Source organism: Solanum dulcamara, chromosome 6, assembly GCF_947179165.1.
Source record: "Solanum dulcamara chromosome 6, daSolDulc1.2, whole genome shotgun sequence".
NCBI classification, from domain to species: Eukaryota; Viridiplantae; Streptophyta; class Magnoliopsida; order Solanales; family Solanaceae; genus Solanum; species Solanum dulcamara.
This window is the reverse complement of record NC_077242.1, coordinates 16373990-16396840: the sequence shown is the minus strand read 5'-3', so window position 1 is coordinate 16396840 and position 22851 is coordinate 16373990. Positions and strand designations below refer to the sequence as shown.

The 22851-nt window shown below is 30.6% G+C and overlaps 2 long non-coding RNA genes across 3 annotated transcripts; one reads left to right on the top strand and one right to left on the bottom strand.

The window, feature by feature from the left end:
- Positions 1-396: 396 nt before the first annotated feature.
- Positions 397-18650, bottom strand: LOC129892361 (uncharacterized). 2 transcript variants are annotated; one of them, XR_008767303.1, is made up of 6 exons: positions 18440-18650; positions 17491-17541; positions 15964-16406; positions 15801-15876; positions 1533-1587; positions 397-705 (listed from the first exon to the last, which is right to left on the bottom strand). It is a non-coding gene; the product is annotated as an uncharacterized LOC129892361 (long non-coding RNA). The 2 variants fall into 2 exon arrangements; XR_008767304.1 differs by lacking the exon at positions 15801-15876.
- Positions 10253-12930, top strand: LOC129892360 (uncharacterized). The gene is made up of 2 exons (XR_008767302.1): positions 10253-10967; positions 12650-12930. It is a non-coding gene; the product is annotated as an uncharacterized LOC129892360 (long non-coding RNA).
- Positions 18651-22851: the final 4201 nt, after the last annotated feature.

The window sequence follows — 22851 nt, the reverse complement described above, 5'->3', positions numbered from 1 at the left end:
AATAGTAAATCAACTTGAGATATTTGAGATAATTTATTAAGAAAATATATTCTATTAAATGACTGAGTAAATGGATTTTAAATATATTTAAAGAGAAGTGGTAGATCTAATGTATTTTAGCAAAATTAAAGATGATTAAGACTTTGATTACATAAGAAAAATCATTTGAGCTATTTAGAATATATTTTTTTTTAGAGAAAGACACTTTAAACTCAATTGATTTGAAAGAACATCAACTTATAAAAAAAAACTTTAAGATAATTTGAAAGAAAATTCTATTTTTTTTAAATGTCTAACTAAAAGAAAAATATTTGAACAAAGTCATTTTTAGAGCAAATTAACACAAAAATGGTTTCTCTTTTAAGGGGAGTTCGATTAAGTCAAACCAAACTTAAAATTAATATCTAAGCAAGTATACACAACCATAAATAAATTAAATTATTACAACCCAAATAAATAGAATAACAATATAAACAAAACAAAAATCTGGCCCAATACTTAGTTTCTGTACACCTGGACTAAGATATTGGGCCACCTGTATTTTGGGCCTTTGGCCCATTTCGTTTCTGTATATCATGATTATGTATAAATATATATCAATATATACAGTCACCCTTTTTCTGTATCTCCTGTATATAGATTGTATATCAGCCTATTTTCTTCCTCCGGAACCTATAGTAAACCTCCTTTACATCTGCGTATCAGCTTTCAAAATTCGAACAAGGGTAAAGTTGACTCAAAATTCAATGATATGCGAGGATTTAGTCCAAAGATGGACTCGGATGGTGTCACATGCACCAAAATAAAATCATATAAACAACTATTCATTTTAAATTGAACAAAGAAATATAACATAATATTTTCAGACAATAAATTGAAGATTATCTTTCTATGTCAATTTGGAGAATGCAACTAGAAGTGCATATAAAGTAACATAGTGACTAACAACATGCATGCATGTAAAAATATATATATATATATATATATATATATATATATATATATAGAAATATATTCAAATAACTAAAGAACATGAAATCAACCTATACATTAAACTAACTCAAATTTTAAAGCAAGATTTACATCAATATAGTGACTAACAACATGCATACATGTAGAAAATATATATATTCAAATAACTAAAGAACATGAAATTAACCTATATAGTAAACTAACTCAAATTTTAAAGCAAGATTTACATCAATTAAGCCATGAAAAAATGAAAATTCTAACTCAATGATAACTTAAGTATATATTTATTATTTAAATCATGATAAAGAAGAAATTAAAAATATGAGAATCTATATGGTCAAACAAAACTACTAAAAAAAAAGTCATTAACGAAATTGAGATTTTTTTTTTTTTTATAAGATGTCTCTACACTTTAAGCAAGACAAAAAAATTTCATTTTTTTTTTATCATTAATCTAATTGATTCTAACACATGCTAACTAAAAATAATTACAAATCAACTACATAGAAGACATGAAATAATTATTAATTAAGTAAATAAAATCGAGAAAAGATTCTTACCTATTTTCGGGCAGCGATTGAGACGACGAATTTGAGGGCGATGAACTCCTTTAACCTATCAAGAAAATGAGAGAAAGAACTAAAAAAAAAGAAAAATCCGAGACTAATTTTTTTTTTTTATGATTTTCTTTTTTGTAGTATTATGTTCTTGCTTCCTTTTTTTTTTTCTTGTATGTTGATGAATATTGATGATTGTAGATTAATTCTCCCTTTTGTTCTTCTTCCTTTCTCTCCCCCTTTTTTTTTGTGTGTGTGTGTTTTTGATATTTTTTTTTTGTGTGTGTGTTCTTGGTAAAAAAAATGGTGTCTCTCTCTTTCTTGTTCATCTTTTTTTTTTATGAAGAAGATGAAGATGTCTTTTAAAAAGAATGAGGTTGGTGAGAGTAATAATGAAGTTTTGAATAATGATGGGTTTGGTGGGGTGAAAAAGGAAAAAGAAAAAAAGGAAAAGGAAAAAGATAAAGATAGGAGAATGATGATGTTTGGGATTTTAAGAAAAGGTGGTTTAGGTGGGATTGGGAGGTGGAAAAGGAAAAAGTAGAAAGGGGTGGGGTTAGTATTGTATAAGTATAATATATGTATGGTAGTAAGTTGGTGTTGGGCCAAAACTATTATAAGAATTGGGCTTTAGGTGAATAGGTGTTAGAATGTTGTAGTAATGTAGGTTGTTGTTGTTATTGGACTTGTAGAGAGTGGATGACAATATTGAATTGGGATGTTTTTGGGCCCAAATTTTGGGTTTAAAAAAAATGACTTGAAACTTGGTTAAGGGTGGAGTGAAAAAAATGGTTAGATTTATAAGAAAAAATTACTATACGAAAATTAATTTTATTTTTGTGAAGGGTCAAAATTGGGTGTCAACAATAGCCTAATTAAATTTATTGTAATCTATTCTTTAATCACAATTTCAATCTCATCCGTTCGTTTGATTGATCAAACGGCTCCAATTCAATCTTATCTTTTCCACACCCCAAATTCTAAACAAATCTTATTCTTCCTCTTCCTAAAGAAAAAGACCCACTCTCTCTCTCTCTAAACTCTCTTCTTCACCATCTCCCTCTCTCTATACTCTCTTCATCTTCTCCAAAGAGAAGAGAAGACAAGTTGCCATCCTCACCATCTCTGCCGTCGCCTCTCTCCTTCATTCTCTCCCCTCATCTCTCAATCTCTCCCCTCTCACGCACCACCGAACCCCTCTCTTCTTCTCGTCTCCGACGAGAACTCCGGCGAACCACGCCGGAAAAGCCACCAAGCCGCCGCCTCTCTCTTATCCTTTCTCTATCCCCTCTCATCACCACCATAGCAACCTCTCCTCCTCTCCACTGTCCAGATCTACAAAATTTGTTTCATTTTCCGAAAATAACATAAGCCTTAATGAGAAAATCCCACTCAACAGAGAACAAAACTTATTTTCAAAAAAAATAAAAAATTATTTAGTTTTCATATAATTAAGTGTTGTAGTTTGGTCTTCATATATATTCAAAGTTTGTAGTTAATTTATTTTTTAATGTGTGTGTCCTATGATGCTAAGTTGCTAATACAATATGTACTTTAAGATCTAATTTATTTTGAAGAAAGATCTTATAGATTCGTCCCAGGTATGTTTCTTCAACATATATACTATTCCATCCTTTCAAATCTTTGTTTTCTGTTAGTTGATTATTAGATTTTATTGTTGGTTGATTTTACTAAAGTTTTGATTGATATTTGTCCGTCAATATCCTTCTAAATTCATGTATTGTCACACATCTATTCAACTCTATATTTTTCACCAAAATTACTAATTTTGGGTTCATAGATTTGGTTCATTCATTATGTGTGAAATTTTGATGTATTGAGTATTTGTGTGATCTATCTTATGGCATTATCAGTGATGTATTTGTCGTTAATGTTGCTTTCTTATTCTTAAATCTGATTCCCGTTAATTCATATAAATGTATTAGTCCAGGACTTTGATTTCAGGAAATAATTATATTAAGATGTGATATTCCTTAATCAATTTTCCTTTATATAGTATATACAATTGATGTTCTTATAATTGATGTTCTCAAGTATTCTTGTTATATTAATCAATAATTGATTACTATCTATAATCAATTAGTTTCTTCTACATTATTTGTGGGGGTTCCTTTGGCATAACTTTTGACTTTTTGAAACATCTTTTGAGTAATTTTAGGAGTAAATCTTGGAAAGTTGATGAAATTTGATTTTAAATTGATTGCCCACTTATTTGAAAATTTTTGAATTAAAGTTTTAATTTTATCTTTGTTGACTTCATTACATTTTACCCATGGGATTCATCAATATAAAAGAGACACACATAGATAGACAGAGGGAAAAAAATATTCTTTCAAAGTGAATTCTTACTATTTTTTCCCTCTTTTGCTCACATCCCATGCTCTTCTCCGGGTCATAGTTTCACCGGTATTCAGACACCATGAACAACAAACAGTCAGACTCTCCTTTCCATTTTTGTTATTATTTTTGTCATTGTTAAATAGTTCATATCTTGACAATTTTACATCATATTTTTGTACTGGTTTTGGGTAGCATCTCTCGATGGTGACTATCTTTGATTTCTCGCTATTTTGTGGTAGATGGTTTATTTTTGTTAGTGTTCATTTTTTCAGATCTATATATGCTTTAATTTTGTTTGGCTATAATTTGCTTTCATTTGCTTTTGCCTAAGTCCATTTTTATTTATTATGTTACTAACATTTCTACTATCAAATAGGTTAGGTGTCATATTGCTTTTTGTTGACGTTGTTCTACGTTGCTACTACCTTTTAATGTTTTGGATAGATTCTTATCTTATTTACATTTTTTGTGTGATGATTCATATTTACTGTATTATTATGTTACTAAATATTTTGTTATATTTTGCAAGTTACACCATTGGCCAATGAAAAAATCTTTCCGTCGATTTTTGAGGCCTCCCCATTTAAAAGACGGAAATTTAAATTCAAGTTTACATTACATGTTATATTTTTTAAGTTGAAATGGTCAATTAAAAGTTGGTTTGTCATTTTATTCTACTTTTTCTTTCAGTTACTATTGCTACTTTTGCTATTATATATATATTAACTATTTTTAGATCTAATTGGAGAACTTGAAATTTTGACAAAATTTTGACTATAGTGTTAATAGTTGGTTCTTTTGTTTGAACTTATTTTTGATGCTTTTTGTGAATATGAGTTTGTGATTAAGACTTTTAGTTAATTTAATGATATTTTTGTCTTTTGAATAATATGTGATTGTTTTATTTAGTTATTTTATTTATTTAGTGTTGTTCATTTCTCTCCATTTAATATCACTTTTAGTTTATGTTTGATTCAATTATTGGTTGCTGTATTTTATTCATTATTTGTTAGTTTCATGCCCTTTTGTATAAGATTTGCAGTAAATTATTGATTCTACACATCCTTTTAATGTTTGCTATTATCTCATTTTTAGTTACTAATTTTAAGTTGTTTTGTGCCTAGAAAATTCATTTTGATGCCACTGTTTTACAGGTTGCTATTATTGAATTGATTTGCTTGTTTTAATTTTTTTTTCCAGTAATGATTGAACTATTTCAAAGCCTCATTATAAGTTTCTTATTTACATATGAATTGCTCTTTCTCCTTCTTTAGTTACCTGTTTCTATTTTCTTTATTTATTTTATTTTGATTCTCAATAATGCCAGTAAGTTGTCTTGTCGCAATTTAGTTACTATTTGTAAGTTTTACTTATTACTTTGTTTTATTTTGTGTTAGTTTCGTGATTTTGTGTTTGGAAATACATATGAATTGGTCGATGAAGAAATTACCGTCGATTTCCAAGGCTTTCCATGTTTATAAGACGGATGTTATTTTTAGTTATTATTATTATTATTATTATTATTATTATTATTATTATTATCATCATCATTATTCATATTTATCCCTTACTAACACTTTATCAATTCTTTTACAGGTACTCGGAACTGCTTCTCGAGGAAGCTATTTGAATTAAGTTCGAATAATATTTTAAATTTATTATTGTGTATATTATTGACGTTAGGCAAATATTAGGCCGTTCCTTATATTATTGCTTTAATTTACTCTTTATGTATTTTTCATTATATATTTGTGTAATATTTTCATCTCCTCAATTTAAAAAATGAGTTCAGTTAAGACCACAACTGTAAATTCTGAAGGATGCTAATACCTTTCCTTCGGAATAACTTAAAACCTTACTTAGGATCCATTGTTTTCATAGACATTTTTAAATAATTATTTGGTTTCTAATTATCCTAAATTATGGCGACTCCTTAAATTAAATTATTTTCTTTTAAAAAAATAAATTTTGAACAATTGAACTAATTTTTTACGAATCACCACGACGTTGCTCCTTATTTGCTAAAAAAAGGATGTAATACTTATTATAATTATGCATTTGAGCCCATCATATAATAGAATTCTATTTTTATAGTGTATATAGAGACACATATATCTTTTAATTATTTTAATTATTCTCTACCAATATTTTGCCAAGCGTTTGTATAAGTATTCGGAGATATCTTTCGAAAATAATATTCAAAAGTGTTTTTCTTTTCATATGGTAAAAGAGTTCTTTTTTTAAGAGTAAGTCTTTTAATATTACATAAAAGCTACTTTTTTTTCTATACATTTACATTATTTTTCTCATATTTTTATACATATAGTTGACATTAACATACATTATTTACTCGATTCACATTCTTTTTATACATATGTTTAATATAATTTTAATACATATTTTTACATAGTTATGTGTTATACTTGCAAACAATAATTTTATCTCCTCCTTTTTGATAAATTAAGTCTAGCCGGGTACCACATTTTATGGATTTCGAAGGATGCCTAACACCTCCCCTTTGGAATAATGTAAACCCTTACCTAGAATCTAAACTATTTTTTCGTAGATCGAAACGTGAATCATACAGGTCATGCATCAAATAGGTTTTCCTTATTTTCCTTAATAAATTAGGTGGTGACTCTATACAATAATTAATCCTTTTAGAGTCCATATGTTGTGCTTTATCTAACCTCGGTAAAAATAGGGCATAACACTCGTCTAATATCATCAACCTCAGAACACATAACTGACCTTCATAACTAGGTACTCTATCTCCTCCTTGGGAAAAGACTTCTACTTTCTTATTTTCCACTAATTCCTTCAACTTTGCCAATGACGAATCAAGGTATTGTTCGACTTAACATCTACTACCAAAGACGATTCGGACCCAATTTGCACCACCATAATCGGAACCACTCAACCTCACCCCCAATCTAGCCAACCGATGAACATCCCTTACAACTCCCTCTTCCTTTCACCAACATGAGCCACGCTCTCCATAAACACCCTACTAAGTGCACCGAACACACATTAGCCTTACCCAGATGAGAATGCACACTCATGTCATAAAACTCATTAGCCACGGGAGTCGACTCAAGAGAGACTTTTGGAGTTGACATTTCTAACCCTCACAATATGATAAATGCAATTCTTAGAAATCAATTTTTGGGCCTTAAGAAAGGAAATAAACTTACCCTTTACTACCAAATCATGACCCTTCCATTCAAGAATAACATCAAAATCTACCATGTCAAGCTCAATGAGATCACAAGAAACAACTTTGTGCAAGATAAACACGGGACAACCCTTATAGATTTTTTTTTCTAGCAACAATCGAATCACCAATGGGGGTAGACACCAACTAGTGTTCCAATAATATCTTGGATATAAATCAAACCTATTAGCAAGAAATGCATCAACAGCCACAAATTGGCATCAGATCTAACAATGAATATACTTCAAAATCAAAAATCTTTAACTTACCAGTCCCAACATCGGGAGAATCCTCTAATAAACCTTTAAGTTTATTTACTCATATTGATATATATAGAGAGAGACTTTGAATTCCAAGTGATGAGTTTTATGGGTTTTCATAATATGATTCCAAATGTATAGATTCTTGAATATTTAAAGTTTATTTATCTATATTGACTTATGTTGATTCTTATTTAAATAAAATGGATGATTTATCAAGGTCCTTATATGAAGGCTTGAAAGTAGTTTTAAATTATATTGGTGGGTTGTTTTAAGATGTTTAAATGATGAATTCCTTTACTCTCATGCATGTTAGCATTGATTTAAATGACTTGAAAGTTAATTGATTTGAACCCACCTAGTTTTGACTCTATTTTTACTAAAGCATGAATTGAAGTTTATGGAATCCAATTAAATATTTTAGAAACTAATGACTATGGTCATAGGAGTCTTTTCAATGAAATAATGAATGGTTGTGAAAAGTGTCCCCACCTAGTTTTACTATGTTTGGATGAAGTTTGAAATGAAAGCTTTGACTCCAAAATGAATAATATAAATCAAGTATTTATGAAATGGGAGTCTTATGATTGATTGAATGATGAAAGAGCTTCTTAGACAAAGTAAAGTTTCAATGTGAAAGGACAATTCTCGCATTGAATCAAATGAAAGGTTTTAATGAGCTATTCCATCGAATGATGATTTTATGTTAAAGTTATATAAATGCTTATGTTATTATGATATTTAAATGTTATTCTGTTGAGAGTTTACCTAGCACCGAGCTGGACTAGGGGCGAATACCCGTGTTCCAGAACTACGTGTCACCATAGGTATAAAGGAGATAGAGGCGAATACCCAAATCTCTACGAGGTGAGTACCCGAAATATCAAGGCTTGGAGGTGAGTACCCGAGTCTAAGAATGAGGGGTGAGTATCCGGTTCACACAATCGCTTAGTGGATCCACTTAGATATATAAGAGTCTACCTTGGCAAGTAGTCTCTCCCTTTTCTTCGATGTAGGGGTAACATTGTGACTCCATGTTATAGCGCACATGGTTTATGTCGGTTAACGGTCGCTCTCACAAAGGTACAAGGTCCCTCTTCCAATGTTTAACATATTACATATGATGTCTACTATATCTAGCACAAAGTAAAGTATGTTCTCTCACAAAGTTTAAACATTCCTTTCAAAAGGTTTATGTTATACTTATTTACGATTCATGGTACTTTGCAAGTATATGGTTTTTTATAATGACTCATTATTACCTCTATAATGTTTAAGTTTCTTTTATGATTCATGATGGTTTCTATATTTCATTGACTAAGCTTAATAACTCTAAATGGTATTTCAAATGATTGTAAGGTTCTAGCATGGTATATTGCATCACCTTATTGTATAATGATATATTGCATTGCATTCCACATACTTAGTACATTCAAAGTACTAACGCATACTTTTTCCTACATGATATCACCATGTAAGAACCGACGTTGCTCCATATTCTCCTCCACGTGGCTAGTTTGATCGTTGAAGGCTACTTAGTTGGTGAGTTCCCATGTTCCGGGGAATAATATTCCATTTACTTTTCTTGCTATTTACATGTATAGACTTTCGATTATCTTGTGGTACTTTTGGATACTTATCATGAGGGTGAGCTAGAGACATGTCTTAGCTCCTGCCAAGTCTAGAGAAAGTAGAGGTATCGTTGGACAAATAGAAGATGTTTGATGTTGCCTATGATTTCAATTCTATGTTATCTCCCTTAGTCCCGTTACCCTTTTTTCTTCCGCGATTTATTGTATGTCATTACCTATGAAAAGATTAATAAATGCTAAGAAGCTTGGGTGAGGTACCTCCGAGTGTCTCATTTGCTGTGTCACATCTAGGCCCACTGCTACAAACTTTCTTCCTCTCTTTTCTCAATCAAATACCAATATTTTCCTATTGAACTGGTAAGTTTTCATAATCTTTACAAATAATTTTTTAGTATTAACAATTTTTAAGGGGTGTATTGATATTTGTTAAGGACTCTTGTTGCAATAATATTTTTGGTACACTGATATTTATCAAGGTTTTTGAGTGAATAAATATTAGCTATGATTAAAAACAATAACTATGTATACTTATTTGAGGTTTGTTATTAGAATATGTTCTTAGGCCATTAATTTTATTGATACTGTTTGATCATCAAATTCATTTGTGAGATTATTGTTGACACTCAATTTTGACCAATCCATAACTACTTTTCAGATTGCTATCTTAATAAATAAGCATTTTTTAAAATTATATCTTTATTAAATAAATAAATTTATATTTAGTTTTACCCAATAAACCATATATTTGACATTCGTAATTTATAATATTTTTGCTATTTAATAATATTATAACTATTATCTTTATTATTATTTTTTAAATAACGAGCTTCATACGTTCGAATATTTTTACATGTATATTTAGTATATGCTATATATGTGTATTTCTCTTTATATAAAAAATATTACTTAACTAAGTTTATTTTATAATTTTCTTATTCATATTAATATGTACATATTACATATCTATTTTAATACGTTTTATACACATGTGCATATAAAGCTATTGCTTAATTAAGTTCATTATATATTTTAGTTAACTATATTAATTATAGCTCCATTTTAGTACATACTCTACACATACATACAATATATATATACACATATATTTACATAGTATATATATAAGTTATCATTTTATGTACAAAAATATTACTACTTGATAAAATTTAGGATTTTACTTATTCAACATATATATTATAGTTATTATTTACATAAGTAATCTATTTAATTTTTCTCCATTTTATTTTTAAGTGTAGTCTTCTTTATCCAATTTGTCAAAATTCTAGCCAAATAAGATTCAAATTCATCTCAATTGTAGCCTATTTTGAACCAAATGTGATTAGTTTAAAATCTTATTTTAAAAGATTTAATCACATCCACCCATTTCATTTCTATCAAATATCAAGATCCAATCTCAACCACTCATCAAAATCGATCAACAGTCCATATCAAAAGGCCATTTATTTCCTATTTTAATTCAAAAGACCCAAAATCCTGAAACTAATTTTATTTTTCCTTTTTCCATCATCAAAAAGACTCACTCTCTCTCCACTCTTCATCTTCTCCAAAGAGAAGAGAAGACAACAACCGCCGCCGCACACCCTAACTCCGGCGAGATCGTCGCCACCATCATCATCTCCCTCACAATACTCTTCTCCTCATCTCCTCCCAAACTCACATCGCTCCCTCCGGTGAAGATGGTTGGACGAGCAGCCATCGCTGCTGCACCACCACGCCTCCTCTCTTTATTTCTCTCTACGACGTCACCTTTCTCCCTCCTCCATATCCAGCGAACTCCAGCAGCAACCAGCAACACGGACAGCAGCTCCAATCGGCAGCAACGCCGCCGGCAGCGAGCAACCAGCTCCGCCAAAAACCCCTCCGTCGTCCTCTTCCCCACCACCACCAACAACGAGGCTAGCAGCAGTCTAATGATCCTTCAAAGCTTGATAGTTGGGCATATATTTTAGATCTAATTGGTTCAAAGATGGATCTACAAGATCCGTTCCGGGTACGTTCTTGTAACACTCACTTGCTCTATAAGAGCTATTCAATGTGTTGCTTTCTGATTGGAACGAGCTTTTAGATTTGAAATGGGTACTAATATGATTCAATTATAATTTAGCTTAACTCGTTATTGTTTCTTGTAAGTTGAGTTGATGCCATGTTGGAGCAATGTGTGACTTTAGCTTCTATATTTTGTCCTCTATCATCACATTAAGATATTTTGATGGGTTAACTATGAAGAATTTTGGTATGACTTTGTATGTGTGATTAATTAGAATATGGTTCAACCCATTTATGGATTTTCGGATTTGGAGAAAAGATTGTGTGGAGATTGTGTTTTGTGTTGAATCAACTGTGAAATTTTAGTTGAACTTGGGTTAATTGCTTTCTCTTTGTATAAGGCATAGCCATGAAAATACTCATGACAACTTGAAGTACCTTTGAGAGTGATAATTTTGGTACTCTCATATTCATGGTAATCTGATTCTCTTCCATTTTAAGTTTGATTCGTATTTGATTGGTAATAGCTCCTTTGATTGCCTGAGTATGAGTGTTTGTAGTGGATCCTTGAATCATGTTGAGGCTAAAATGATCTGATCTACATTTTTTTTGTTTTGTTTACTTCTCTAGGATGATCATAGGAAATTGTTTGACTTAATCATGATACTATTTGACTTTTGATTGTTGTGCTTGATTTTTGGGAAATAATTATAGTAATAACATTTTTCTTGATTTTGTTGACATGTAGTAATACTATTTTGGTATCTAACATGATTGATTTTGCTCCTTTACTGAATTAAAATATATTAGTACTTAGATGTTTAAGGTAAATTTTAGTATGTTAATTGATTCTAGTTACCTTATTCAGTCCGAACAGATTGTTACTCGTCTTATTATGGTATATCTCATTACATATTTTTCTTTTTTCGGCAAACGTTTTTTTTAGACTGCTTATGAAAATTATGAGCATGATGTTGTCTATAGTTAACTATTTACTCTAAAGTGAGTTGCATAATTTTTCTACAATTATTGATAGTGGATCCTTTTTAGCATGATTTTTGGGATTTTATTAGCTATTTTTCTGACTTTTTTCACCAACTGTTGAAATAAGGCTTTTTTTAATTTGACCAAATCATAATAATTGATTTGGTTTTTGAAAATATTAGCAGATCTTGTTGTTGAAATTTTATTCGATTTTGTTGTTGAAATTTGGAAACTTCTTTTGAAATATTGGCTCATTTCATGGACTTATGGGGAAAAGTTTTTGAAAAGAGTTGGTTTCTTGGAAGTCTTTGATGATGATAAAAGACCTCACATCTTCATTTTAAAAAAAAAGGGAGACAGAAAACAGGAGAAAAAAAAAACAAAAGAGAGAATTAAGAAGAAAAAATAATATATTTTTACATTTCTTACATCTCAAACAAAAAAAAACAAATAAGAAGAGTTGTCTTACATGTTTTAATATTATTGTGATTGTTCTCAACATCACACGTTAGATTTTATTTGTCTATCCCTTCTAACTAAAGCTTCCAGGTTAGTCCTAATCTTTTTATTTATATGTGGTGGTATATTATTTTAAATGTGTTTTTTTGTTTGTTTGATTGTTTTGTTTGGATGAAATTATATAATCATGTTACACCTCTATATTATTCGTAAACTGTTTGTATTTTCTTTATGGTTTAGCAGGATTTGGATTTCAAAGGCAAGAAATGAAGATGTTCATTTGGAACAGGATTCAAATAGTTTTAGTTTCGGTTATTATTTCTATTTGTGTATTATTCTTTCTTAATTATTTTGACATGTAATAATAAACTCTCTATACAATAGAAAGGGGAGAATACATGGGAAGGGATATACTTGCTACTTGCTACTTGCTTAAAGGGGGCAGCCCGGTGCACTTAAGCTCCCGCTACTTGCTTATTTTATTTATTTATTAGTTTATCATAAATTTATGTGTGTTTGGGATACATGTGATCTAGTTATACTACTCATTTCCACATGCTTAGGTCTTTTTATTCATGACATAAATATTTGCTTTAATAAAAAATAAAATAAAATAAAATGATCTAAGGATAGTTTGTTAAATATCGTTTATCAACATATATGTTTTCAAAAAAAATAATTTGCCTATTTTATGTGTTATCTTTGTTTATTAAATTTTAGTACTCATTAAAATAATTATTTTGATGATATTTCTATGTTATAACTTGTTTTTTAAACTTAAACCATGAATATAGTTTCAAACAATAACTTTGTCATATTAACTATTTAGACATTATATAGGTAGAATCTACTAAATAATCTTGAATATGATGATTTAATCGTATCTAGATGTGAATACCATTTCGTATAGACATCATGTCCATATAGTTTATAATTTTAATATATCATGTCTATATATATTCTAATTAGTATTTTTAAACATATGAATTGTTTAGATATCATGTTCGAAGGATTTATTTAGCGTGATAAATATCATATAGAAATCATGTCTATAGGATTAAAAGAGTTTTTGATATTTTATTTAGAAATCATGCCAATAGAATTTTAATAATTATTTATCATATTATATTTTATATTGAAATTATGTCTATAACATTTTAATAAATATTTCAACATGTAATGGTATTAAAAACATGCTTATTATTTTTCATAAATTTTCAATATATTGTTAGAAATCATGCTTATAGAAATTTAAGTAAGTTTTCATAATATTATTTTATAAAGAGATTATGCCTGTGACATTTTAATAAATTTTCAACACAACATTTGGAAACCATATATATGGTATTTTAATAAATCTTTAGCATGTTATTAACTAAAATCATATTAATAGGATTTGAAACACTATTAGTTAATAACTAAAATTATCAAGCATTTTCCCCATATTATTCAAGTTTATATATTTGTGATACCTATGTCTGATTGTATGCACACACACATAATCATCATGACCTTCACATCTTATCTGTATTTTCAAGTATGTTAATTAATTAATGTAGATGCTTATTTGAGATTCTACGTGCTAAATGTCGTCTTATTTGTTTTGTTTGACGATGTATCTAATTAGGGTGCCTATATTTTCTTTAGTCTAAAATCTACCCTAATAGTACGTCCAATGCCTCTTGGATATTTAAGTTGGGACGTCAAACACCTTTTAGGACGTTAGACTTTATTATTTCTTTTAGATCGCTTTAGGATTATAATAATAAATAAACTTAGGAGGAGGAGGGGTAGGGGTAGATAGGCCCTTCAGAAATGATGGAAGTCGACCCGAGCAGAAAACGACAAAATACTATATTTTTGTCTTCCGATTAATAAGCCGGCGCTGATCCGAACAATATAAATACATAAATATTTTTATCCCATCTATTTTAAAGTATTTTCATTGATATATATTTGGGGTAGTTTAATGTTAAAAACTAAATTGTTTTCTTTTAGGTATTACTAATTTCTATTGTCTTTAATTTTTTTTAATTAGTTAATAATATTTATTTATCCTGAATTAATTCTAACATTAATTATTTAGTTTAACCTAATTAAATCCCTTAAAGAGAAACCAATTTTTATGTTCGTTTGTTTAATTTAAATAATTCATTTAATTATACCTCTTTTATTTAATCATTTTTTAGCAAGTCTATTACTCTTATAAATTATCTAAAAATATCTCAAAATTTATATTTCTTTCAAATTGTTTAATGCTTCGATTATTGTTTAAAACACATTTTTTTCAAAGTTAGTCAACTAATTTTTAAATCGTTGGACAACCGCATGTTAGTCGCTATTTTAAGTGCTAAAACCTTCTTAAAATAGTAATATGAACCTCGTACATTTTTCTCTGAATTTTTAAGATTTAAATCTATTAGGGTCTTTTAAATTAAGTTTTCTTAATTGTTTCAAAAAATTAAGTGGCGACTCTTCTTTTACTAAAATTGATTTTTTCTCTAAAATAGTTGAAATTGATTTTAAACCGTCTTTTTGCGACATAACAATTATACTGCATATATTATTATTGTTGTTGAGCTAGGTGCATATTTGAGGTAATTTATTAAAATTTTATTTTAAGCTACTAATTTTTTTGAGACTTTGTGATCAAACCCTCTGTGAGATTACGCTAGATATATTATAATTGTTGAATTATATATATACTTGAGGCCTTTTATTAAAATTTTATTTTAGGCTAGTAATTTTACTGAGACTCTTTGATTTTCAAACTCTCAAACTCTGCTGGTATATATGACAAATCCACTTGTGAGATTACAGTAAATATATTTTTCTTAATATTATTGTATTCTAATCTCCGAATATATGTGAATCAGAGAGTAGTAAAAAGAAGAAATATCATAACATACTACAACTAGATTAGTTTTTGCTTCTATATTCTAAAATAAGAAGATTTTTTTTCCTTCACTTTTGATCTTTTTAGTCATCTTGATTATCTTTGTTTAGTTATTTTTTGTTGAAATGAAAATTTTATAATATTTTATTAATATAATGTTTAATTTTACACGCACATTTAGATATTGAAAACAAACAATTTTAATCACTCAGTGTTCAAATCTAGAAATCACATCTTAATATTTAAATGTGTATTCAGATCTAAAAATCTAGATCTTAATGGACATTTGTAACACCCCCTAAAATATTGTATGTGGTATTCCAATTCTAGAAGAAAATGATACTACTTCTGTATTTAAGGCATAAATCTTCATAAGATGGTCCAAATTATGTTATTCAAGTTGAAACAGAACCCCAACATCATTCTCTATGACTTTCATGGGATCATATCTTAAGATTTGGAGGTTAAGTAGATCAAATAAATTAAGTTTTGCAATACCTGGTGCTGTGATGAAATAGAGTGTTTGTAGAAGAAAAATCATATCTCACTGTAGGATGATCCAATTCAGTTGATTCTTGAACGACATGAAAGAAAACTTCAAGAGCTACAATTCATATGATACACCAAATCCTAATTAGAAAGTTATCTTATTCAAACGTACCTCTGAAAAAAGGATATTTCTTAGAATGAAGGTTCATCTCTGTCACGATCCAACCCCGTAGGCCGCGATTGGTGCCCGAGTTGGGCACCCAAACGTACCCTAATCCCAAATTAGCCATTTTAACCAAATAAATATAGGTAGTGATTATAAGAATTTTTAAATAGATCAAAAAAATAGATGTAGGCACGAGGGCTGATAAGCCATCACAAAACACACAAAACCCAAACTATATATACAAAACCCACAACATAAATCTGTCTACAGACCTCTACAGATGATAGCATAGTCATATGACGGGACAGGGCCCCGTCGTACCCCTGACCAAAATATCCAAATATACAGAGATAAAGTCAGTACCAAAATACAAGCTCCGAACAAGGGAGCACTGTCAACGACGCAGCAAATATCCTAAACAGATGGATCAGCAAATCGAACTTCGGTACCTGCGGGCATGTAACACAGCCCCCCCGAAGAAAGGGGGTCAGTACGGAAAATGTACCGAATATGTAAAGCATGCACTGTAATATATAAAATCATAATCTGAATAGTATATGCAAATTATGAAATCAACGTTTAGAATTTCAAAATGCTTATCAAAATCTCAAACCATATATGCACAGACATATGCCATATCCGACCCCATTATGGACTCGGTGAACAAAGTGTGGTTGCCCTCCCATCATCGGCACCACGGCACAGCATAACACCAGAGTAGGGAATATCTCCGTAACAAATCATATCATATCAGATGGCCATATCAAATCATATCATATCACAAACATATATGTACATGACACAGCATAACTCCGTGGCATAACATTTACCACCCCATGTACATATCATACCTGCCCCCTCACGTCGGGACACGGCGAACAATGCAGAGAAATACGCACGAAAACATATCCTGGCCCAGGCTCAGTGAAAGAAGCATTGAGGCATCCACGAGTGGAGTAGTGAGAAACTAAATGCAATTTAAATTACAAAACATTTATACAGACTCGATGGCATAATTTCGATAACAAATCGTAAAAGGAATTTGAATAATAATAATAGTACAAGTACTTCTAATATCACAATAGTCTACGTAAAAATAGTATTTTCCGAATCATCTCCGTACTTCCAAATATATTATGGGAATTAACGGAATAATTATTCATATAATATTAGGAAGCATAGCAAAGAGTTTCTTTCAAATTCTATCTACCGTAATTCAAATGGAATAACGAAGAAAAATTCGGAATAGTGGGGCCCACCTCGGTCGAATGAGGTGGCGTATACAATTTATGTGCATTAAACTTCATAACATTATTTATAAGAGGTTCAAGGTAATCGGATTTTATTTGAGCAAATTCTAGAAGTTTAGACAATTTTTCCAAAATATTCATAAATACCTAATTCAATTCTATTGAATAGAAAATGGGTAATTTTGAGCGTCGATTCCGAAGAATAGAGTGATCTCCGAGGTTCGTATTCACTCCTATTACATCTAGGACATGCCAATAGAAGAAAATGTAAAGCTTTACATACCTTTTTGGCCTTTTACGGTTGTCCAAGTTCAATTCCCGTTTCCTCCAAAATCTACAATTGGTCACATTTACCAATTAATATTCATAAGACTTTAAGAATTCAATTTTTCCAATACTTGTCTACAAAAATTTCAGCAGCATCTCCCCTATATATATGACACCCCGAGATTACAACTCGGCCACAATATTAACAACCAAGCCAACAACAACACCAATTCCATCGATAATCAATTTAACACACCATAACATAAATTGGTGTAATTTTCCAATTAGTGCAACAACTTTCAACCAAACTTTGCATTTCCAAATAAATATGAATATCTCATATCCATAATTAATTTCAACTCATTCCATCATAAGTGAAAAATATTCCAAGTAAGCTATCCAATTTTTATCAATTCCATATTTCACTCAAAAATTTCATAAATACAATAAAAATATTATAATTCATTTTCTTCCTCCAACTTCATAATCAAATTCATTTCCTTCTTTCAACTTCACAACCAACAACAACACTCCATACTTTTAATAATTTACATCCATATTCTTATAATATCATACTCAAATTACATAATTCCTACAAACTAGTTTAATACCAACTTACACCATTTAAACTTCATTTATATCCCCAAAATCATAACCACAACTAATAAATTATACAAACTTAATTTTTTTTCCATTTCATCACCTAACCCATATTTCCAACTTCAATAAATTCATTCAACTTCCAATTCCAATATAAAATTTTTACCATAACTACTACTCCATAACTACTACTAAAATACTACACAAAATTTAATTCATCTTGCCTCCAAAATCTTCATATACATGGATTTATACATATGTAAAACCCACCATGCAAACTTCCATATTTCCATAAATTCTACACATCTCTACATACTACAACATCAATAAACTTCATAACACAAAGAAATTGGATTAATTCTTACCTTTTCCTTCCAACTTCTTCACTTTACCAAAGCTTCAAATCAACCAAACAAGCCTTCTATCTTCCAAAATAAGTTTACCATGTTATAAAGGACCCTTGATATAGTAGGAATACTAAGAGAAAGTAATTTTTGGGATGAAATTTCAAGAAGTTATGTTTTCCTTGCCTTGGCCGAACTCTCTCTTATTTTTTCTTAGTGTTTTTGGCTCCTCTATCTTCTTCCAATTCTCTTGAACATTCTAGGAGTTGGAAGATATAAGACCCCTAGGTGAAATTACCATTTTGCCCCTTACCTTTTCTAATATTCTCAAGTTGAAATTCCAATTTTGTCCTTAACCTTTTGTAGTATTTCCATATGTGAAATTCCAATTTTGTCCTTAATCTTTTATGGTATTTCCACATGTGAAATTCCAATTTTGTCCTTAATCTTTTATAGTATTTCCACATGTGAAATTCCAATTTTACCCTTAAACTTTTCCAATATTTTCACATTCCAATTTAGTCATAAGAATTATGTATCCAACAAAATCAAACATAGCCTTGCCCTTGACTTGTTACCGTTATCCCAAAAATGTCCTATTGTGAAAATAATAAAAAAATATGGGATATAACAATCTCACCAACTAGGGAGGATCTAGACCCATGATATCACCTATGACATCACAATCCTCCATTAAATTTTTAAGATCATTCTTTGTAATTATTTTATTTATTGTTAGATCTCTCCTTCATACCTATAAATACCCATCTTATTTTTTTATTTTGTTCATCAAACTTTCTTAAGAAACTCTTCTATCTATACACTTATTTACTCATTTTCAAATATAGTTTTAATTTTTAGTAGTATGGAAATACTATTTAGGTGATTCATATACTCTAGGTAGTACACAAAATATCGGCGAGGAGAAAAGGCTAGGGTTCAAGAATATTCATTGAGTTCTTCGATTTTGAGTAAAACTTTGTATTCTAGGTATGTAAGGTCATTCATAGCATTGAATTGAGTTCGTCCACGCGTCCAATATTTAAGTTCATCGTAATTGAGTTATAGTTGAGTTTTACCCTAATTCTTGAATTCTCAATGAGTTAATTCTTGCTCTATTGAGTTAGATATATTTATGCATTGAGATTATTATTATTTTTATCTCTCATATTATTAAAATTGTTGTTCATGGCTATTTTTCCATTAACCCTAATTGATTTGATGTTCGTGCTTTTTTTTATGTGTGTTTTGAGTAAAGATGTTGCTTTTAATATACATTGATAAAAAAAGTGATTTGAATTAATACTATATATGTATTGTAACATTCTTCAAAATGCTCATAAGTGCCTTAAGAATGTCTTGGAAATAAACTGCTCGTGTAACGTATCATCCTTATTCTTTTTGACAAATCTGAGTCTGGAATGTCGATTAGGGAGTCAAAACCTGTGGAAAAATGATCTTGGTGGATTTTTAGGACTCGTGTACTGAAAGATAAATTTTGTCAAAAGTTGCACAAAATAGTAAAGTGCGCGGCAGCTCTGCGTCGCCCACTTGTTCCTATTTAGTGTAATTTTTCCCGAGTCAAAATTTAGCCAAAATCTCATTCGCTAAAAAATGACCTATGCGGGAGCAGCTCCTCTTTGCGGACCTAGGAAAGAAATTTTGTTTGAATTCAGTTTTTAAGTAAGGACACTTTAGATTTTTCGCAAATTGTTAGTTAATGAATCTGCATGTTTTTAGGGCCTAATTCTACTCTATGAGCTACCCAAAATCCTTAATTCTATTAATTATTCTATAATTTACCTACTCAAATATTTCACTCTCTACTAGAGCTCTCAATGAATTCATTGAAGACTTCAAAGAAATTCACTCAAGCTCTCCATCAAAATTCTCAAATTCTTCCAAATTTCCTAGTCTTCTCACTCGTTGTATGTGGGCATTGATTAATGGATTCTTTCATTCATGAAGCCCAATCAATTTCTCAAGTTTTTATTAAATTCAAGTATGAGATTTTTATGAATATATTCCAATTGAATTAATTATGATTCAAATTATGATTATGAGTCTATTTTGGTATAAATTGATGGTTATTGCATTAAATTGAAGAGTTTTTTCATAAATTTTCCTATATTGATCTCTAGGGTTCATAATGTGAAATATGAATATTTTCAATTATACTTACAAATGATATTATCTTTATGAATTATGTATGAGCTGATAGAAAATATATGATCACGTATGTTTTTAAGTCAATTTCGTGATTTTAGAGTCAATTGATCATACATTCATGTTTTACCCTAAATTTCCAAGTATGAAGTATGATTATGTATGTATGATTTATAATATGGAAGGACAATACCCACATTGCACTTATGTTATGAAAATGAGCTACTCTATGATTTCAAACCTATGATCATGACTATGATATATGTCCATTCCGATTCTCATGCTATGAATGTATTTCGTGGGATTTGACTTAGCAGCGAATGTGGACTTGAGGTGGGGATTAAAATATGGGGTCTTTATATAGAGTCTCTTGTCCCATAACTACGTGCCACCGTAGGATTGCCCTTTTTGGCTTAACTAGTGGATCCATATATAGCGTACGTTATGAACCGCCTAGCGGGGTAGAGTCTGCCTTGACAAGTAGATTCTCCTTTTTCTTTGTTGTATGGGGAGACAATGGGATTCCATGTTATAGTTCGCATGGTCTTATTATCGGTTATGGTTTCTGTCCCACATATGTATGATCCTTTTCATGTTTTAAATGACTAATCCTATCCTTTACTTTATATGATACTCTTATGATTTATTATGCATTGATCCATCTTGTGACTACTTATAATTTTTACAATTTCTCCTATGATGCTATTTCAAATGGTTATTTGCAAAAATATGGTTTTCTATGCATTTCATTGCCTATATACTTAGTACATTCAAATGTACTACACACTTTTTCCCTACATTATATCACAATGTAGAGATGGACGGTCCATTCTCTTCTTGTAGTTATGTGGTGTTCCATTGAAGATTAGTGTGGTGAGTTCTCATTCTTCGAGGGCAATCCGAGTCATTATTTTCTTTATTGTTGTTTTAGACTATGGTGATGTTTAAAGAATGTTCTATATGGTGTTATTACTTTCTTTGAGGGTGAGCTAGAAACATGTCCTAGTCCCCACCTAGGTTGTCATGTAGAGGCATGTGGGCATATATATAAGGAGTATGCTGTCATGATTATCTTTAGAAGTACTATATTCTTGGACTTTTATGAGTTTCCTCTTATTTGTTCCCCTTATGTATGCTTATGATATGCTAATAGGCTTGGTTGGGGTTTCTTCAGGAATTCTTATCGCAATGACATCGCTTTGTTGTACCATCACTAGCTCATAAGTGATAGTTGCCGATAAAGAAACTCTCAACTGAGTAAGCATTACCTATTATTATTATTATTATTTTTTTTGGAAAATTGGGACGTTGACGGGAAAATTCATAGAGCTAGTTAAGATTCTAAAGAAGAGGAAGATTAATATAGCTACAAGAGACCAAATGGGTAGGTTCTAAAGCTAAGGAGGTAGATGGGTATAAGCTTTGGTTCTCTGGTAGATTGAAGTATAGGAATGGGGTATGCATTTTAGTAGACAGTAATTTAAGGGATCAAGTGGTGGAGGTTAGGAGAGTCACTGATAGGATGATGTCGATTAAGGTGGTAGTTGAAGGGATCACGTTGAACATTATTAGTGCTTATGCACCGCAAGAGGGCTTAGGTAAGGATGATAAGAGATGCTTTTGGGAGGATTTGGACGAGTTAGTGGGAGGTATACCGCCTATTAAGAAGATTTTTGTGGGAGGGGATTTCAATGGGCACATCGGGTGTATTTTGGGAGGGTATGATGATGTGTATGAAGGCTTTGGCTTCAGGAACAGAAATGGAGGAGGAGTTTCACTTTTGGATTTCGCAAGAGCTTTTGGGTTGGTGATAGCCAATTCAAGTTTCCCAAAGAAGGAGGACCACTCGGAGTGCAGTGGCTAAGACTCAGATAGATTTTTTACTCCTTGGAAAGGATGATAAAGGTCTGTGCAAAGACTATAAGGTTAATCTGATCGACAACCTTACGACCCAATATAAGCTCTTGGTGATGGATTTAGGGATCAAGATGACGAGGAAGAAAAGGGTCGGGGATAACCAACCTAGGATCAGATGGGGGAGTTTGACCACGGCTAGTACCCTATAGATGGGAGATAAATTGAAGGATATGAGGTCCTGGGATAGTAGTGGAGATGGAACACTATGTGAGATAGGACAGCTAGTTGTATTAGGATTGTAGCAAGGAAAATGTTGGGATTCTCGACAAGTAGCTGTGGCCAGCATCGAGGGGAGTAGTGGTGGAATGGAGAAGTGCAAGGGAGAGTGGAAGCAAAAAAGATAGCGTATG